Raw genomic sequence first — 14,408 nt, 5'->3', positions numbered from 1 at the left:
AGTAGTCTCAGATATTAGGAAAAGAATTTCTAATATTAGAAAATGAACTTCTTATATTAGAAAATGAATTTCTAATATTAGAAAATGACTATTTAATATTAGAACATGATTTTCTAATATTAAAAAGTACCGAATATTTTAATATTAGAAAATGATGATTTCCTGATATGTAGAAAGTGTATTTCTTATATTAGAAAATGTATTTCTTATATTAAAAAGTTATTTTTTGATATTAGAAAATGATTTTCTAATATTAGAAAGGATTTTTCTTATTTTAAAAAATAATTTTTTATATTAGAAAATGATTTTATAATATTAGAAAATAGCTCTTTTTGTCCACTTTGGCTTGCCATATACATTTTCTAAATTAGTAGGCATTAAGAAATGACTGACTTAATTTTCATGCAGTTCAAGTAAAAATGCCTAAATTGACAGGCAATAAGCCGCATTATATAAAAAGAACCTAATCATTTTGTAAAATGACTTAAATTCTGAAACAAAATACAACAAATTGCCTATTTAGTTTCAGGCAATTTGTAAAAATATGATATCATTGAGATGCATATGTTAAAAAGTGGACAAAAACACAACATCTTGCAGAGAAAATAACTAGGCCTAATGATTTGGTAGGATTAATTAGGGGTCATCCATAATTGTCAACCATTTTCCAAAGTGTACAAAACGTACACTTTTTCAGACCCCCCACCCTCCCTCAAAAAGTGTACATCAACCATTTTCAGATTTCAAGAGAAGAATCAGTCATTCTTAATAAAAAGAAGATCCTGTCTATCATATTTTAGTTTAATATAGAAATTTGCATTGAAAAAAACCTAAAACATATCTGACTTTTTTATTTGATGACATCTATGATGCTTGTGTTTTGTCAGAATAAAGAGTACAAAAATTAGTGTTTCCCCTATCACACAGTGGGAATGGTAACTCCAATAAAAAAGGGCACCTAGAGCATGCAAAAGATTATCAAAAGGGCACATAAATTATGCTAAGAATCGAAGAAAGGGAAATGCATGGTTATATTGCATTTGTAAAGTATGGACTGACAGTTGTTGATGGAATCAAAGCTCAAGACAGTAATCAATAAAAGTGTAATATTTTAAAACATTTTGAGTTTTTAATTTTCCCGCCTGTATATTTCTATTTACATGATTTAAAAGGTCCCTGTAAATATGCCATTCATGGCACTATTATCGTTTATGTATATATACTGTAACGTGTACATATATTGGATATTTTTTAAGTTAAGTTTTAACTTCATATGGAGGTGCTCCTAATAAAAAGAGGCTGATACTAAGAAAAAATCAGTTTACTTCCGGTTTACTGGTTGACTATTTTGGAATGCATTACAAGGAAATTAATCGAAGGACCAGTTTAAAATCTTTTCACAAAATGACGTCTTGTCAAAATCAAAACATTCAAAGAATTTAGCATGTTAATGTTTCCATCAATTTTGTTTATTAAACAGAGTAAAACGATATCGATCAATAATAAAGCAGGTGAAATTGACAATCAGGGGTACTGAGAAATGCTTGCAAACTTTTTGTTTAAATAATTTTACTAGTTCATATTTTTGAAAGATTTAGTTTTCATATAATTTGATCTTGTAATCGTTCAATCCCGAAGAGTAGAATTATGATATCGAAATCAATATCATCAAGTAAAAATAATAAAGAAGAAATTAGAAGAGAAACACACCCAAGCCAATTCTCGATTTTATAAATCAACTTTCCCTACGGAAACGATATAAATTCCGGAAATAAAAAAAAAGCGTACGGTAAAAATGTTGATTTTTTAACCCCCTCCCCCCAAGTGTACGTTTTGTACACTTTAGAAAATGGTTGACAATTATGGATGACCCCTTAACAGCTGGGAAAGTTTTATGTCATGATTTGTTTTAGTGAAACTGCGTGTATGTACTCACTCAGTTTTTTAGATAGTAAATGTATGATGTATGATTATTTTGTCTAAATGGAAGAGGGACACATAGTTCTTTAAAGAGAACAAATTTCACAAATGAATTTTTACAAATTCATGATTAAAAAAAGTGCCGTGAAACTGAGGATCAGAAAACAGAAGTTTGGTTTTAATTGACTGATTGCTGTTTGTTACGTGGATGAGGCTTGTTTAGGGGGGGTATCAATATCCCATATCCCATTCAGTTTTTATCCCAATATCCCGTATCCCTATAATGTTTACCCCTAATATCCCAATAAATATTTTTTACAAATATCCCATATCCCTAAAACTATTTTGAAATATCCCAAAAAATCATTATAAATTCATTCCCAAGCCCATTTTTTCCCTCATCATTACAACGTCAACAATTTTGACTGGGAAAACAAACTGTGTTAAAGGAAATTTACAGTGCATACTTCCAGTGTTAAATAAGAATATATATGTCCAAAAGATGAAGTGTTCCATCGTAGAGCCTTGTATAACAATCTCTTTGTATGTGATCTTAAACGATAAATTTAATGTAAGGGGTCTAATTTCAGACTTTTTTTAATTGTTCAAACCGTGATGCATATGACTGTAAAATTTCATTTTGATAGCATTATTCTTTCATTGATAAGAAACTTCATCCTACACGTTAACCTATGTTGGAAAGAACAGAAGGACTCAATCCTGTCTCTTGTCCGAGATTGCTCTGACATCCAACGGCTGCTTTGCCAGACAAGCTGAGACTGTGGGACGTCAGAGCACGTCCATATCAAACAAAAAGTGGATATTTAGCATGCAAGTTCAATAAATCAAAATTTAACACAGGAAAGCTTTCTGCTAATGTACCTACATTACACTTTAACTGTTGCAATATTTTTACAGCATTTTTTTTTGCACAGCCCTTGCTTACAACACAACATTTGACTCTGTGATCTTGAAATTTATGAATTACATAGATCCCAATATTTTTGTTACTTTTTTTTATTTCCTTCCTCACAACACCAGTAATAGAAAGAAAATATATTAATTTACATTGATTATTTAGTAATTATTCGTTATTAACATAGTTTATACGGCGAAATATCTACTTTTTGATATGAGACGTGCTCTGACGTCCCTCGGCCCCAGCTTGTCTGGCAAAACAGAGCAATCTGTGAAACGTGGAGACCTCTGAAGATCCTCGCCACATAAAAAACAAGAGGTAAAACACTAGAAAATATCCTGTAATCATATAAAGCATCAAAACAAATAAAAACATTGACAACAATAAGGCTTAACTCATCAGATGGATACATCTAACAAAAATCTATGATTATCTAAGAAAATTATCAATGCATATGAGCATATAATATAAAAAAAAAAAAGATGTGGCATGATTGCCAATTGCCAAGAGACCATGTGACACAGAAATTAACAACTATAGGTCACCGTACGACCTTCAACAATGAACAAAGCTCATACCGCATAGTCAGCTATACTGAAAGGTCCTGAAATGAAAATGTAGAACAATTCAAACGAGAAAACTAACGGCCTAATTTATGTATAAAAAAATGAACAAAAAACAAATATGTAACGCAGCAACAAACGACAACCACTGAATTAAAGACTCCTGACTTTGGACAGGCACATACATACAGAATGTGGCGAGGTTAAACATGTTAGCGGAATCCCAACGCTCCCCTTAACCTGGGACAGTGGTGTAACAGTACAATATAAGAACGAACTATACAAATCAGTTGAAAAAGGCTTAACTCATCAGATGGATACAAATAGAAATACATCTAACAAAAACAGAGAGTGGACGTGACCGAGTACTTGTACATCCCATAAAAAAAGACACTCAGTACAGATCTGAGAGTACTCGCAGTTACTGACAGCTAGTTCAAAGCCAATTACAACTAATAAAAAGTAATGCATCTGAGACTAAATTATCAATCATTACACATCCATCATCCAATGGCACGGTAAACAACATCTCCGTAAAAATGAGGATGTGCTATCCCGTTGGAAATAAGTTTTCTATAGGTAGAACCAAACTTCAAAACTTCCAAGACTAAATAATTTACCAGTAATACATATATTTCGTTCATTAAAATCCAAAACGTTACAACAGACACGGGCAAAGCGGAGGAGTTGTGATATTCTTGAAAAATACTCAACATTTAAACTACACTGTGGTCAGATAGTTAAGGGATACTATACTGCATTGTGGAAAAAACAGCTAGACAAACATAAAGATGGTAAACTACGAACTTATGTAACATTCAAGTGCAACTATGGTTTTGAAAATTATTTGTCAATAATTCGACATTTTGAGCAAAGGAAATGTATTACTAGATTAAGAATATCTGCTCACAAATTGCAAATTGAATCTGGTAGATACCAGGGTACTCTTCGACAAAACCGAATTTGTCTCAGGTGCACCTCAGGTGAGGTTGAGGATGAAGTTCATTTTTTATTTAAATGTGACACTCATTTATTAAAAAGAGAGGAAATGATGCAAAATATATTAAAATCATGTCCAAACTTTCAAAATTTAAATATTGATAACAAATTAATTTGGATAATGAATAATGAGGATCCTAATGTACTATTTGCATTTTACAAATATATAGAAGATACTTAAGAATTAAAGTACAACTTAATCTGCAATAACTAATTCATTATAACTCTTTAATATGAATTTGGATACCCTGTTAAGCCTGCACAGATCATAAGAAGAATTTCAAATTCTTTGGCACCGTCCCTTGATGATCTTTGCTGGCTGGACACAGAATCTATAATCTTAGAAATATGTTTTAAAAATATATTTTCAATAATTAAGGAGCTTGACTCATCTGCATTAAGTACAAATAGGGACTCCCCTTTAAGCACCGACTCTTGGTGCTTTCTGCAGATAAGTCATATTAAATATCCTTTATTAAATAAACTTTGTTATTTGCAGTATACCTCATAGTCAAATGTGGGAGTGCTTAATTGCTTTGTTTTTTATTGGGTTCTTTTTGTATTTTTTTGTATTTTTATATATTGACATTTCTCCGCACAAACTACTAATGCCTCATGTTTGTCTTCTCAAAGTGAAGATACACTTACCGGGTGCACTTGAGTCATTTTCAACATAGTATTCATTGAATAATAATACATTGCTACTATTTCGTTGAGTGTATTTTCTGTGTTATATTATTTTATTTTATTATTTTTATAACACTTGTTACATATCTTTACTGTGTGTGTATTGCATATGTTATTGTTTATAATAATATTGTCTGTATCATATGCCCTCCTGGGGCCCTAATTTGGTAAATAAAATATTCTATTCTATTCTATACAAACACCGTAAGATAGTGCCAAAGGAACATCACCATCTAAAAAAGGAAAATTAACAATAAGGAACGAGGTATGGAAAGCAAAACAAATACTTTTAAAATTATCAGTACACATGAGCATATAAATATCGAAAATAGATCAATACTTTTCGCTTGGGTTTGGGTGACTTTTAAATAAAACGACCATAAACTCAATTAAAATCAACAAAGCACTAAAATGACCTTTAATATTAAACTTTTTTGGGCAATTTTATCAAGGACTATCAAGTGAGATGTAAATATTTCTGTACTTGACTTTCAAATTCCACATATTTTTTTTCATGTTAAAAGTTCAATATCCTTATAAATGCATCAATATCCCATATCCCATTTACTTTTAGGACAAATATCCCTTATCCCTAAAATTAAAATGGCAAATATCCCGTATCCCAATATACCCTATACAAGCCTCGTGGATTAACCCCGGTATAGGATAGGATTTACAACTGCCGATTGAAACATGCGGCAACATATTTTAATGTTCCAATTCATATAGAATAAGAATTTAAACATCCATTTCCAAACAAATTCCCCTTTTTATAGCATAGCCACGCCGTGTCACCATACAATTATTTGATTGTGATGCAAATATGAGTATCTTCCTCTTCACAGCCTCAAGGGAATCATAGGGTATTTGCACTCAGTTATAAACAGCTAGTGGTTAAAATCTGAAAAGTCCATTAAGAAGAGAAAATAACGATGCATTGACAGGATAAGCTGCTCCTGTTATAGAGGCATCACCCGTCATGGGCAGATCTGCTACAGTCCGTTAAAAGATACAAGTCAAATTAATCATGATAATGTACTGTGTTGGTTTTTTTTTAGAACATATGAAAAAGAGAAGATATATATTCATGAGTGACGTGTGGGCTTTATCAAACCCAATGTTATTGAAATTCATGTTTTATCAGAAAAGGCAACGAAAGAGCTTAATTTGTGACATGATCCAAGTTTATCAAAATGTGGATTTTTTTTGGTAACATTTCATGCTACAAAGTAGTTTCAGCCATTTTGTAAAATACCTTCAATTTTTCCAGGCATTTTGTGAATTGCCTTCAAAAATTACTCATAATGTAAAATACCTGAATCTTGCAGGCATTTTAGAAAATGCCTGTAACATTTGTATGTTTAGGAATTATCTATAATCCATGAAATTTTATGAGAATAATGTGATTATGTATAATTACTTAAATTTTCATAATTTGCACAAAACTGAATGAGGAAGGCATCACCAGGCCAGTAGTCAACACTTTGGTGTTAACATGAATATCAATAATGTGATCATTTCTATAAAATTCCTGTTTACAAAACTTTGAATTTTTCGAAAAAAAACTAGGGATTTTCTTATCCCAGGCATAGATTACCTTAGCCGTATTTGGCACAATTGTTTTAGAATTTTGGATCCTCAATGCTCTTCAACTTTGTACTTATTTGGCTTTATAAATATTTTGATATGAGCGTCACTGATGAGTCTCATGTAGACGAAACGCGCGTCTGGCGTACTAAATAATAATCTTGGTAACTATTTACTCCGCTGGGTCGATGCCACTGCTGGTGGACGTTTCGTCCCCGAGGGTATCACCAGCACAGTAGTCAATACTTCGGTGTTGACATGAATATCAATAATGTGTTCATTTTTATAAATATCCTGTTTTATACATAACTTTGAATATTTCGAAAAACTAAGGGGTTTCTTATCCCAGGCATAGATTACCTTAGCCATATTTGGCACAACGTTTTGGAATTTTGGATCCTCAATGTTTCAACTTTGTACGTGTTGGGCTTTATAAATAATTTGATATGAGCTTCAGTGATGAGTCTTATGTAGACGGAACGCGAGTTTGGCGTACTAAATTATAATCCTGGTACCTTTGATAATTATTAGCTAGCCACAAAAACAGGTTCCACCCACCATTTTTCTTAAAATGTCCTAGCTGTCCCAAGTCGGGAAAATGGCATTTTTTATTTTTTTTAATTTACTTATGTTTCTGTTGTCTCGTTGTTTTCCTCGTATAGTTCACGTGTTTCCCTGGGTTTTGGTTTGCAACTCGGATTGGTTTTTGTCTCAATCAATTTATGACTTTTGAACAGCGGTATACTACTGTTGCTTTTATTTACATACTCAAATTTACCCACTTTCAATCGAATTCGTTTCTTATCCTCGTTTGTTTGAATTGAAAGAGGAAATAGGTTTATTAGATATTTCCTGAAATTTTGAAGCCCATAATAAATCCGTCCCACTACTTACATTATATTCAAAACATTTTCAGAGTTTTTAATAATTTTTAAAGTCAAGAAAAATCACTCTCCAAAAAGATGTTGGTGTCTTTGACATGGTTTTTTGTCATACAAGAAAATCCTTTTTAGTAACTGGATTTTTATCTTGGCTGCGATCTTAAAAGTTATCCATTCCTCAAGGATGAAATAGCTATAGGATAGCATGAAATCAGTTGGAAAAGAACATTAAAAAGACACTAAACACCGAATTCAATAATAATAAAAAAAAAAGACGCTCAAACAAACAAGACTACAAAAACTAAACAGAAATATATAATTTAACAAAACGACCTAATAAAAGATCGGGATGGAATGTGGTGCAGCTTAAGGGTGAGCAGATCTTGAGATCATCTGGTGTCACCCGCCATAATACTTGTGGCAATAACAATAACGTTGGAAATTGGAAATAGGAGTGGATTTTTGCAATGGAACACAAAATGATGTTTGTCTTTAAGGTGAGTCACGTATTAAACCCCAAAGTACACCGCTTTTTGATCAGTTTGGTGATGAAGAAAGTCACTGTATGGTTTCTCTTTATCTATGAAATTTGACAATAAGAAGCTGATGACTTGCAGATGCCTAGCCTTGTTATACTTTTGTTACAATTACTTGAAATGTCATTAGGTAAAGAATGTATAATGAAGGTCAAAATATACTAGTAAAGTGTTTTACAATTTTTAATGTTCCCATACCTTTTGCATTACCCTCGAAGAAAAAAAAATCTTCAGCAGAGACATCGACCTGATAGTAAAATTTCCCAAGTACTAAACTTGATAAGAAGAAACCATACAATGTTAAAGTACTTGCAGTTTTGCTTCAATATGTTTTCAATGTTAGTACTTGTAGTTTTGCTTCAATATGTTTTTATTTTGGTGTCAGCTTGTTCAATATGAGCTGAGTCGAATAGAAATCGACATTATGCAAGTACACATATACATATAAGTAAAGACTTTTACTGATTTTTTACATTCAAATACCAAATAAAAGACGAATGTTTGACTGTTTTGAGTGGTTCTTATTAACAACTCAACTTTCACACATACTTTACGTACAGATTTTTCTTAACAATAAATAGGTAAACAGATGTAATGCTCTTGATTTTCATCAAACGCAGATCCTTAATTGAAATATTTGAAGATGGAATTGCACGATAATTGAATGAAATAAATTGGAATATTATTTTATCAAACATTTCTTGTTGGCCTTCGGCTGTTATCTGCTCTATGGTCGGGTTGTTGTCTCTTTGACACATTCCCCATTTCCATTCTCAATTTTACTTCAATGCTTCTTCCCCTCCGGTTTCTTTTGTGCATTATAATTAGTATACGGTTGTTCATTTATGTCAGGAACATACAAGTCTTTCATATGCATTGTTAATGTATTCTATATAAATCTCACTGAGAGGTTTAATGGCATTTCTTTGTCATTCCCCATCAACCCCCTAATATTTTACTTCAGTTCACTATTCTGTGAGATCGTTTTCTGATCTTTATTCTTGGTAGTGACATCTGATGGTTGGATTCGAATGACCATTATCGTGTACAATTCATACATCTTTGAGATGAAAGTTAATAAAAAATGAATAAAATCTGACATGTCCTATGTCATTCTTTTGAAATCATACAAACGTGAGTTGAATTTCCTGTGTTTTATCATTTGATTTTGTCATTTGATCAGAGACTTTCCGTTTTAAAATTTCCTCGGAGTTCAGTATTTTTGTTATTTTACTTTTTCCTTATAATTTGATATCTAATATAACATTTAATAGTGACATAGGTTTCTGCAAATGTTTTACTTAGTAGACATTATTTTTATTGGCTCGAATCAACTTCTTTTCTATGGTATTGTTTCTTCATGTTTTAATAAAGGAATAAAAATCTGAAGCAGTACATTTGAGTTTTTTATCCTTTATTAAAACATGAGCATACTTTGATTGAATATACTTTTTTGGTCTTTTAGAAAATGTTGTTTGTGCTGTATTTAAACCCTTCTGCAACGAAATTTGTTTTACATACACACGTATAGAAATTGCGGTTTTTATCCAACGCAATCATAGGTTTGAACGTAGTTTTCAATTTAGACTTGTCCTTTAAAGAGATAGATATCATATAAAATCTGTCGCCGTATCCGTTGTCGGTACAAAATGGCATGTACATGATGCCAATAAAAACAAAAAATGACACGAAAGTAGGTACAACTTTATCACAGAAATGACAAAAATGTGTTATAAGTAAGACAACTAAAAAGGTCACTGCTAACTACATTAGCTCAAACTTGTTGGAAATCACTGGTACTGGAGAAAAGATGATCAACAGACGAAAGCTACAGAATCCAGACCGATTATCTATTTAAGTTATGAGGAACCTGCATGAGAGCTGTGAAATATAATCTACACATGAAGAGGTAATCTGCTAGCCATAAGGTGCTATTAGAAAGGATAGAATTTAGCAGAAACGATGTTGACATAATACCGTTACATTGTATGTTAGTACTGGGAGTTTTGCTTCAACTAATGTCGTATTCTACTCTACAATCATATGTTCTCTCTGTACAATTTTGAAACATAACTTCTATATCATATGGTCTTAATCCACAAGATTAGCTCAGTTATAGTTGTATAGTAATTTCTTCCTACAAGCAGTAGCACCTTTGCAAAAGTGGAACATTCTTATCGTGTGTAGTATGTGGAAATTCTCAGCCATGTACGGTCAGAATGAGGATGTGAAATCTGATGCAAATGGTAATGTAATACCTGTACGCTAAGATCTCTTAAATAACTCTTTGATGTGTTTGTAAATAACTTAATTTCTGTCTCGACCCAAAATACCCTCATTTTCCAGTGGCATTCCAATTTTCCCCTCCTTTATTCTGGTTGACCTCTACTGCAGGACCTGCTCATTGTATTAATTGTTTATTTGTTTTCGTCCAAAGTTTGCTTCTAGACGTAAAGCAATGTAATCAATCAAAAAATCTGTACCACTGGACTTCTTAGATGAGATTATCACCATTACATGTTCTATTTATTTTTAAACTTGTGTTTCAATGATGCCCGACTATTATCATCATATTGTCGGTTTTAACTGAACTTTTATTATAATGATGTTCTAATTTTCCTTGAAGTTCTGTATTTTTGTTATTGTTACAATCACCAGACCAGTAGTCAACTTTTCTGTTGACATTATTTTTCGTTGATATGGTCATACCTATAAACTAACAGTTTAAAAACTTTGGTTAAAATACTAAGGATATTCTACCCAGGAATACATTACCCAAGCTGTTTGGTAAAACTTTTCGGAATTTTGTTTTATATTAATGCCTGTGTTGAGTTTGAGTTATTTAGACGAAGCACGTGCCTGACGCACAAAGTTTATCCTTGTATATATGACAAGTTTATCTCAAGTCTGTTTGAACCTGGAGACAAAAGAGACAAAAGGAACAATAATAATAAATGACAACACAATTGAAAAATGACGTCTACAAACCACTTAAAAGAAAACTAGACTGAACACGAAATCCACTAAAAACTGTAAGCAGTAAACAAGTATAAAAATCGTAATAGAAAACAAAATCTTTGAATACAAGATAAGTAACAATAAAGAGACACTGCCGAAAAGTTGCAGCATAAAAATGGACAGTTCACATTAGGAAAGGGTACCATATGTGTGCTGTGAAATTAAGTTCACAACCAACTCTCATTATCCATTTTCAGATTAAAGATTAAGACACGAGGCAGACGTAATTATATCATTTTGAAGCCCTCGTCACCCCGCCGTTTGAAATTCATGCAATTCCCCGTGGTTTTCTCCTTTTTGCTACATTCCAAATAGATTTAGAATATAAAATATTGGTTAACTACTGAAGACTGTGATATATACTGACCCTGAAGCTAATGTTATGGTTAATGAAGCCACAAAAGTTCTAATTGAACCTTTCGGCGAAATACTTTGCGTCTTCCGTTTCTTAAACTAATCAGCCCGGCTGAAAAAACCTGTATAGGTCACAGGCACTCGTCTCAGAAAAAAATCTGACGAGTGCCTGTGGTATAGGTAGAGTGTAGGATCGTTTGTATCCTTCTTTTTTTTTGGATAAAATAGAGAGAAAAAAGATGGATAGATATTTTCTGATAGATCATTATGGAAGGATTGAGTTTCACTTCATGTTTCTCAAGGGCGTCAACACTTCAGAGAAAATGGTGTCGTACCATACTATTCAATTAATCTAAATAGAAATAAGGCTAAACACAATCCTTAGCATGCCTGAAAGTATCTCAACCTCAGGTCGAATATTTTATCCAATCTGAATGGTAATACTGAGACCCTGAACAAAGATATCAACAAGTGGCATACATGCTTAAAATGATCAAGAGGACATTAATCTGATCTTACCTTTTTTAAATTTGTATGGATGTCCTTTGTGATAATTATACAATACACAGAGATGACAAACCAGCAAGAGGTTATTTTAGATACCTTTTGAGCAGAAACCACAATTTAATGGTTTGTTTCCCCCTGAAAGTATGAGAGAAAAATCTTATCAATCCTAGTAAGGTATGAGATAAAGGAAAATTCAAAACGGAAAGTCCCTAATCAAATAGCAAAATCAAAAGCTGAAACACATCAAACGATGGATAACAACTGTCATATTCCTGATTGTTGCAAACATTTTCTGATGTAGAAAATGGTGGATTTTACCTACCCTATGGAAAATGACATGTTCATCTTCTACTACATAAAATATTTGACCCAACATGCAAGAAACAATGCAATAAATAATTTGAAGAATAAAAACTGCCTGAAAGAAAGTTATTGCATATTTAATACAGACTTCCCTTTTGAGAGACATCATACATGCCAGTTTTCTGCATTTTTTTAAAATCTCCAAATCACAGCTACTGAATAAATATGCTAACATATCCAGGTACAACCAATGCATTGAATATACTCACATATGTAGTCACCGCTAATAGTCCTTTGTGAATTTATGTATCATTGTCATTTTGCTTAGTTTCTTTTGTTACCTATTCTGACATTGGACTCTGACTTTGTTTGTGTTGAATGTTTTTTTTAAATTTTAGTTCATTCAATAATTTTTGGAGTTTAATATGACGTCCATTATCATTGAACTAGTACATATGTTTTTATTTAGGGGACAGCTGAGGCCCACCTCCAGGTGCAGGAAAGTTGAAGACCCATTCATGATTGGTGGTCATTGGCTGTTATTTGCTCTTTGGTCGGGTTGTTGTCTCTTTGACATATTTCCCATTTCAATTTTCAATTTTACTGATTTAAATATGTTTACATATGTACAGCCAATGAATTAAATAGGTGAACATAATTTCAGTCATTGAATTAAATGGGATTACATTTGTAGAGATACTAGGTATAATAGGGGGAATAAAATGAATAACAAAATAATGCAGTAATGCCATTCTTTATGGTCAACAAACAACATCTAAATTAAATATGCTTCCGTATGTACAGTTGTTGAATTAAATATAATAACATGTTTACAGTCAAAAAGCAAATGTAGTTAAAACATAAATCTTACAAACAAAGTAAAATAGTAACATTTGCAATTTCAACTTTACATCTTTTTAACAGGATATTAATCCAACAGTCATTTCTTATAGAAATATCAAAAAGCCTGAATCACTCACCTAGTAAAAATATGCTAGTCTGATAATTAGTTTCACCTTTACTGCAATCAGTTATGCTTGCTTATTTGTAAATCTTATTTCGAGATGGGTTTGTAGATCTCGTATTGAAAATCTCTTCTTTTTTTATTAACAAAAAATGCAAATATATGGTTTAGCATCTTAGAAATGTAAATTTCTCTCTATCTATTATCGTTTCTACAAAAAAATATAAAATTGGTAAAAACCTATAAAGGGTGATGACTCCTACAAAGTGTCAATTCATGATTTGGACCATGTTGATACAGTTGTGGATCGTATCTTGCTGAAATTTTATGCTTATCACACATTAGTGTAGAGTACTGCTCCTATTAATATAGTCCGAGATTACTCTGACATCCAACGGCTGTTTTGCCAGACAAGCTGCGGCTTGTCTGGCAAAACAGCCGTTGGACGTCAGAGTAATCACGGACTACTATTAATATGGATAAAAAAATATCTTACAACGGCGAAAACCATTAACAGTCAATCAACAAGGTCAACCATGCTGAATTATTTGTGGATTTTATTTTGCTTAACATCTTTGATAATTCCAGCATTGCTCTATTTTTTAATGGTTTCTGCAAAAAATGGATAAAATGGGTAAACAGAAATTTCACATGCAAAAAAAATTAAAATTATAAAAAACACTGAACTCCCTCCTCTAAAGTTCAATCAACAATTTTGATAACTTTTTTATTGTTTTATTGTTCTGGTTATTATTACTGTCTAAAAGTTTTATCTATAAAGGATTTAAAATGATAGCGAAAAACTCTTAAAAACAAGAATATGTCCAAAGTACACGGATGCCCCACTCGCACTATCCTTTACCATGTTCCATTGACCGTGAAATTGGGTAATAATCTAATTTGGCATTAAAATTAGAAAGATTATACTATAGGGAACATATGTACTAAGTTTCAAGTTGATTGGACTTCAATTTTATCAAAAACTACTTTGACCAAAAACTTTAACCTGAAACTCCCACTTTCATTTTCTATGTTTAGTGGACGTGAAATTAGGGTCAAAAGTCTAACTTAGGCAAAGACTGACTTGCTGATCAATTCTAGCCCCAGGAAAGTTTTGCCCATACTGCTTTAGTTTGAGAGAAACAGGCTAAAAACTGCATGTTTATTATC

This window comes from Mytilus edulis, chromosome 4 (assembly GCF_963676685.1).
Source record: "Mytilus edulis chromosome 4, xbMytEdul2.2, whole genome shotgun sequence".
Classification (NCBI taxonomy): Eukaryota; Metazoa; Mollusca; class Bivalvia; order Mytilida; family Mytilidae; genus Mytilus; species Mytilus edulis.
The sequence above is the reverse complement of the archived record's forward strand: the minus strand, read 5'-3'. Positions refer to the sequence as shown.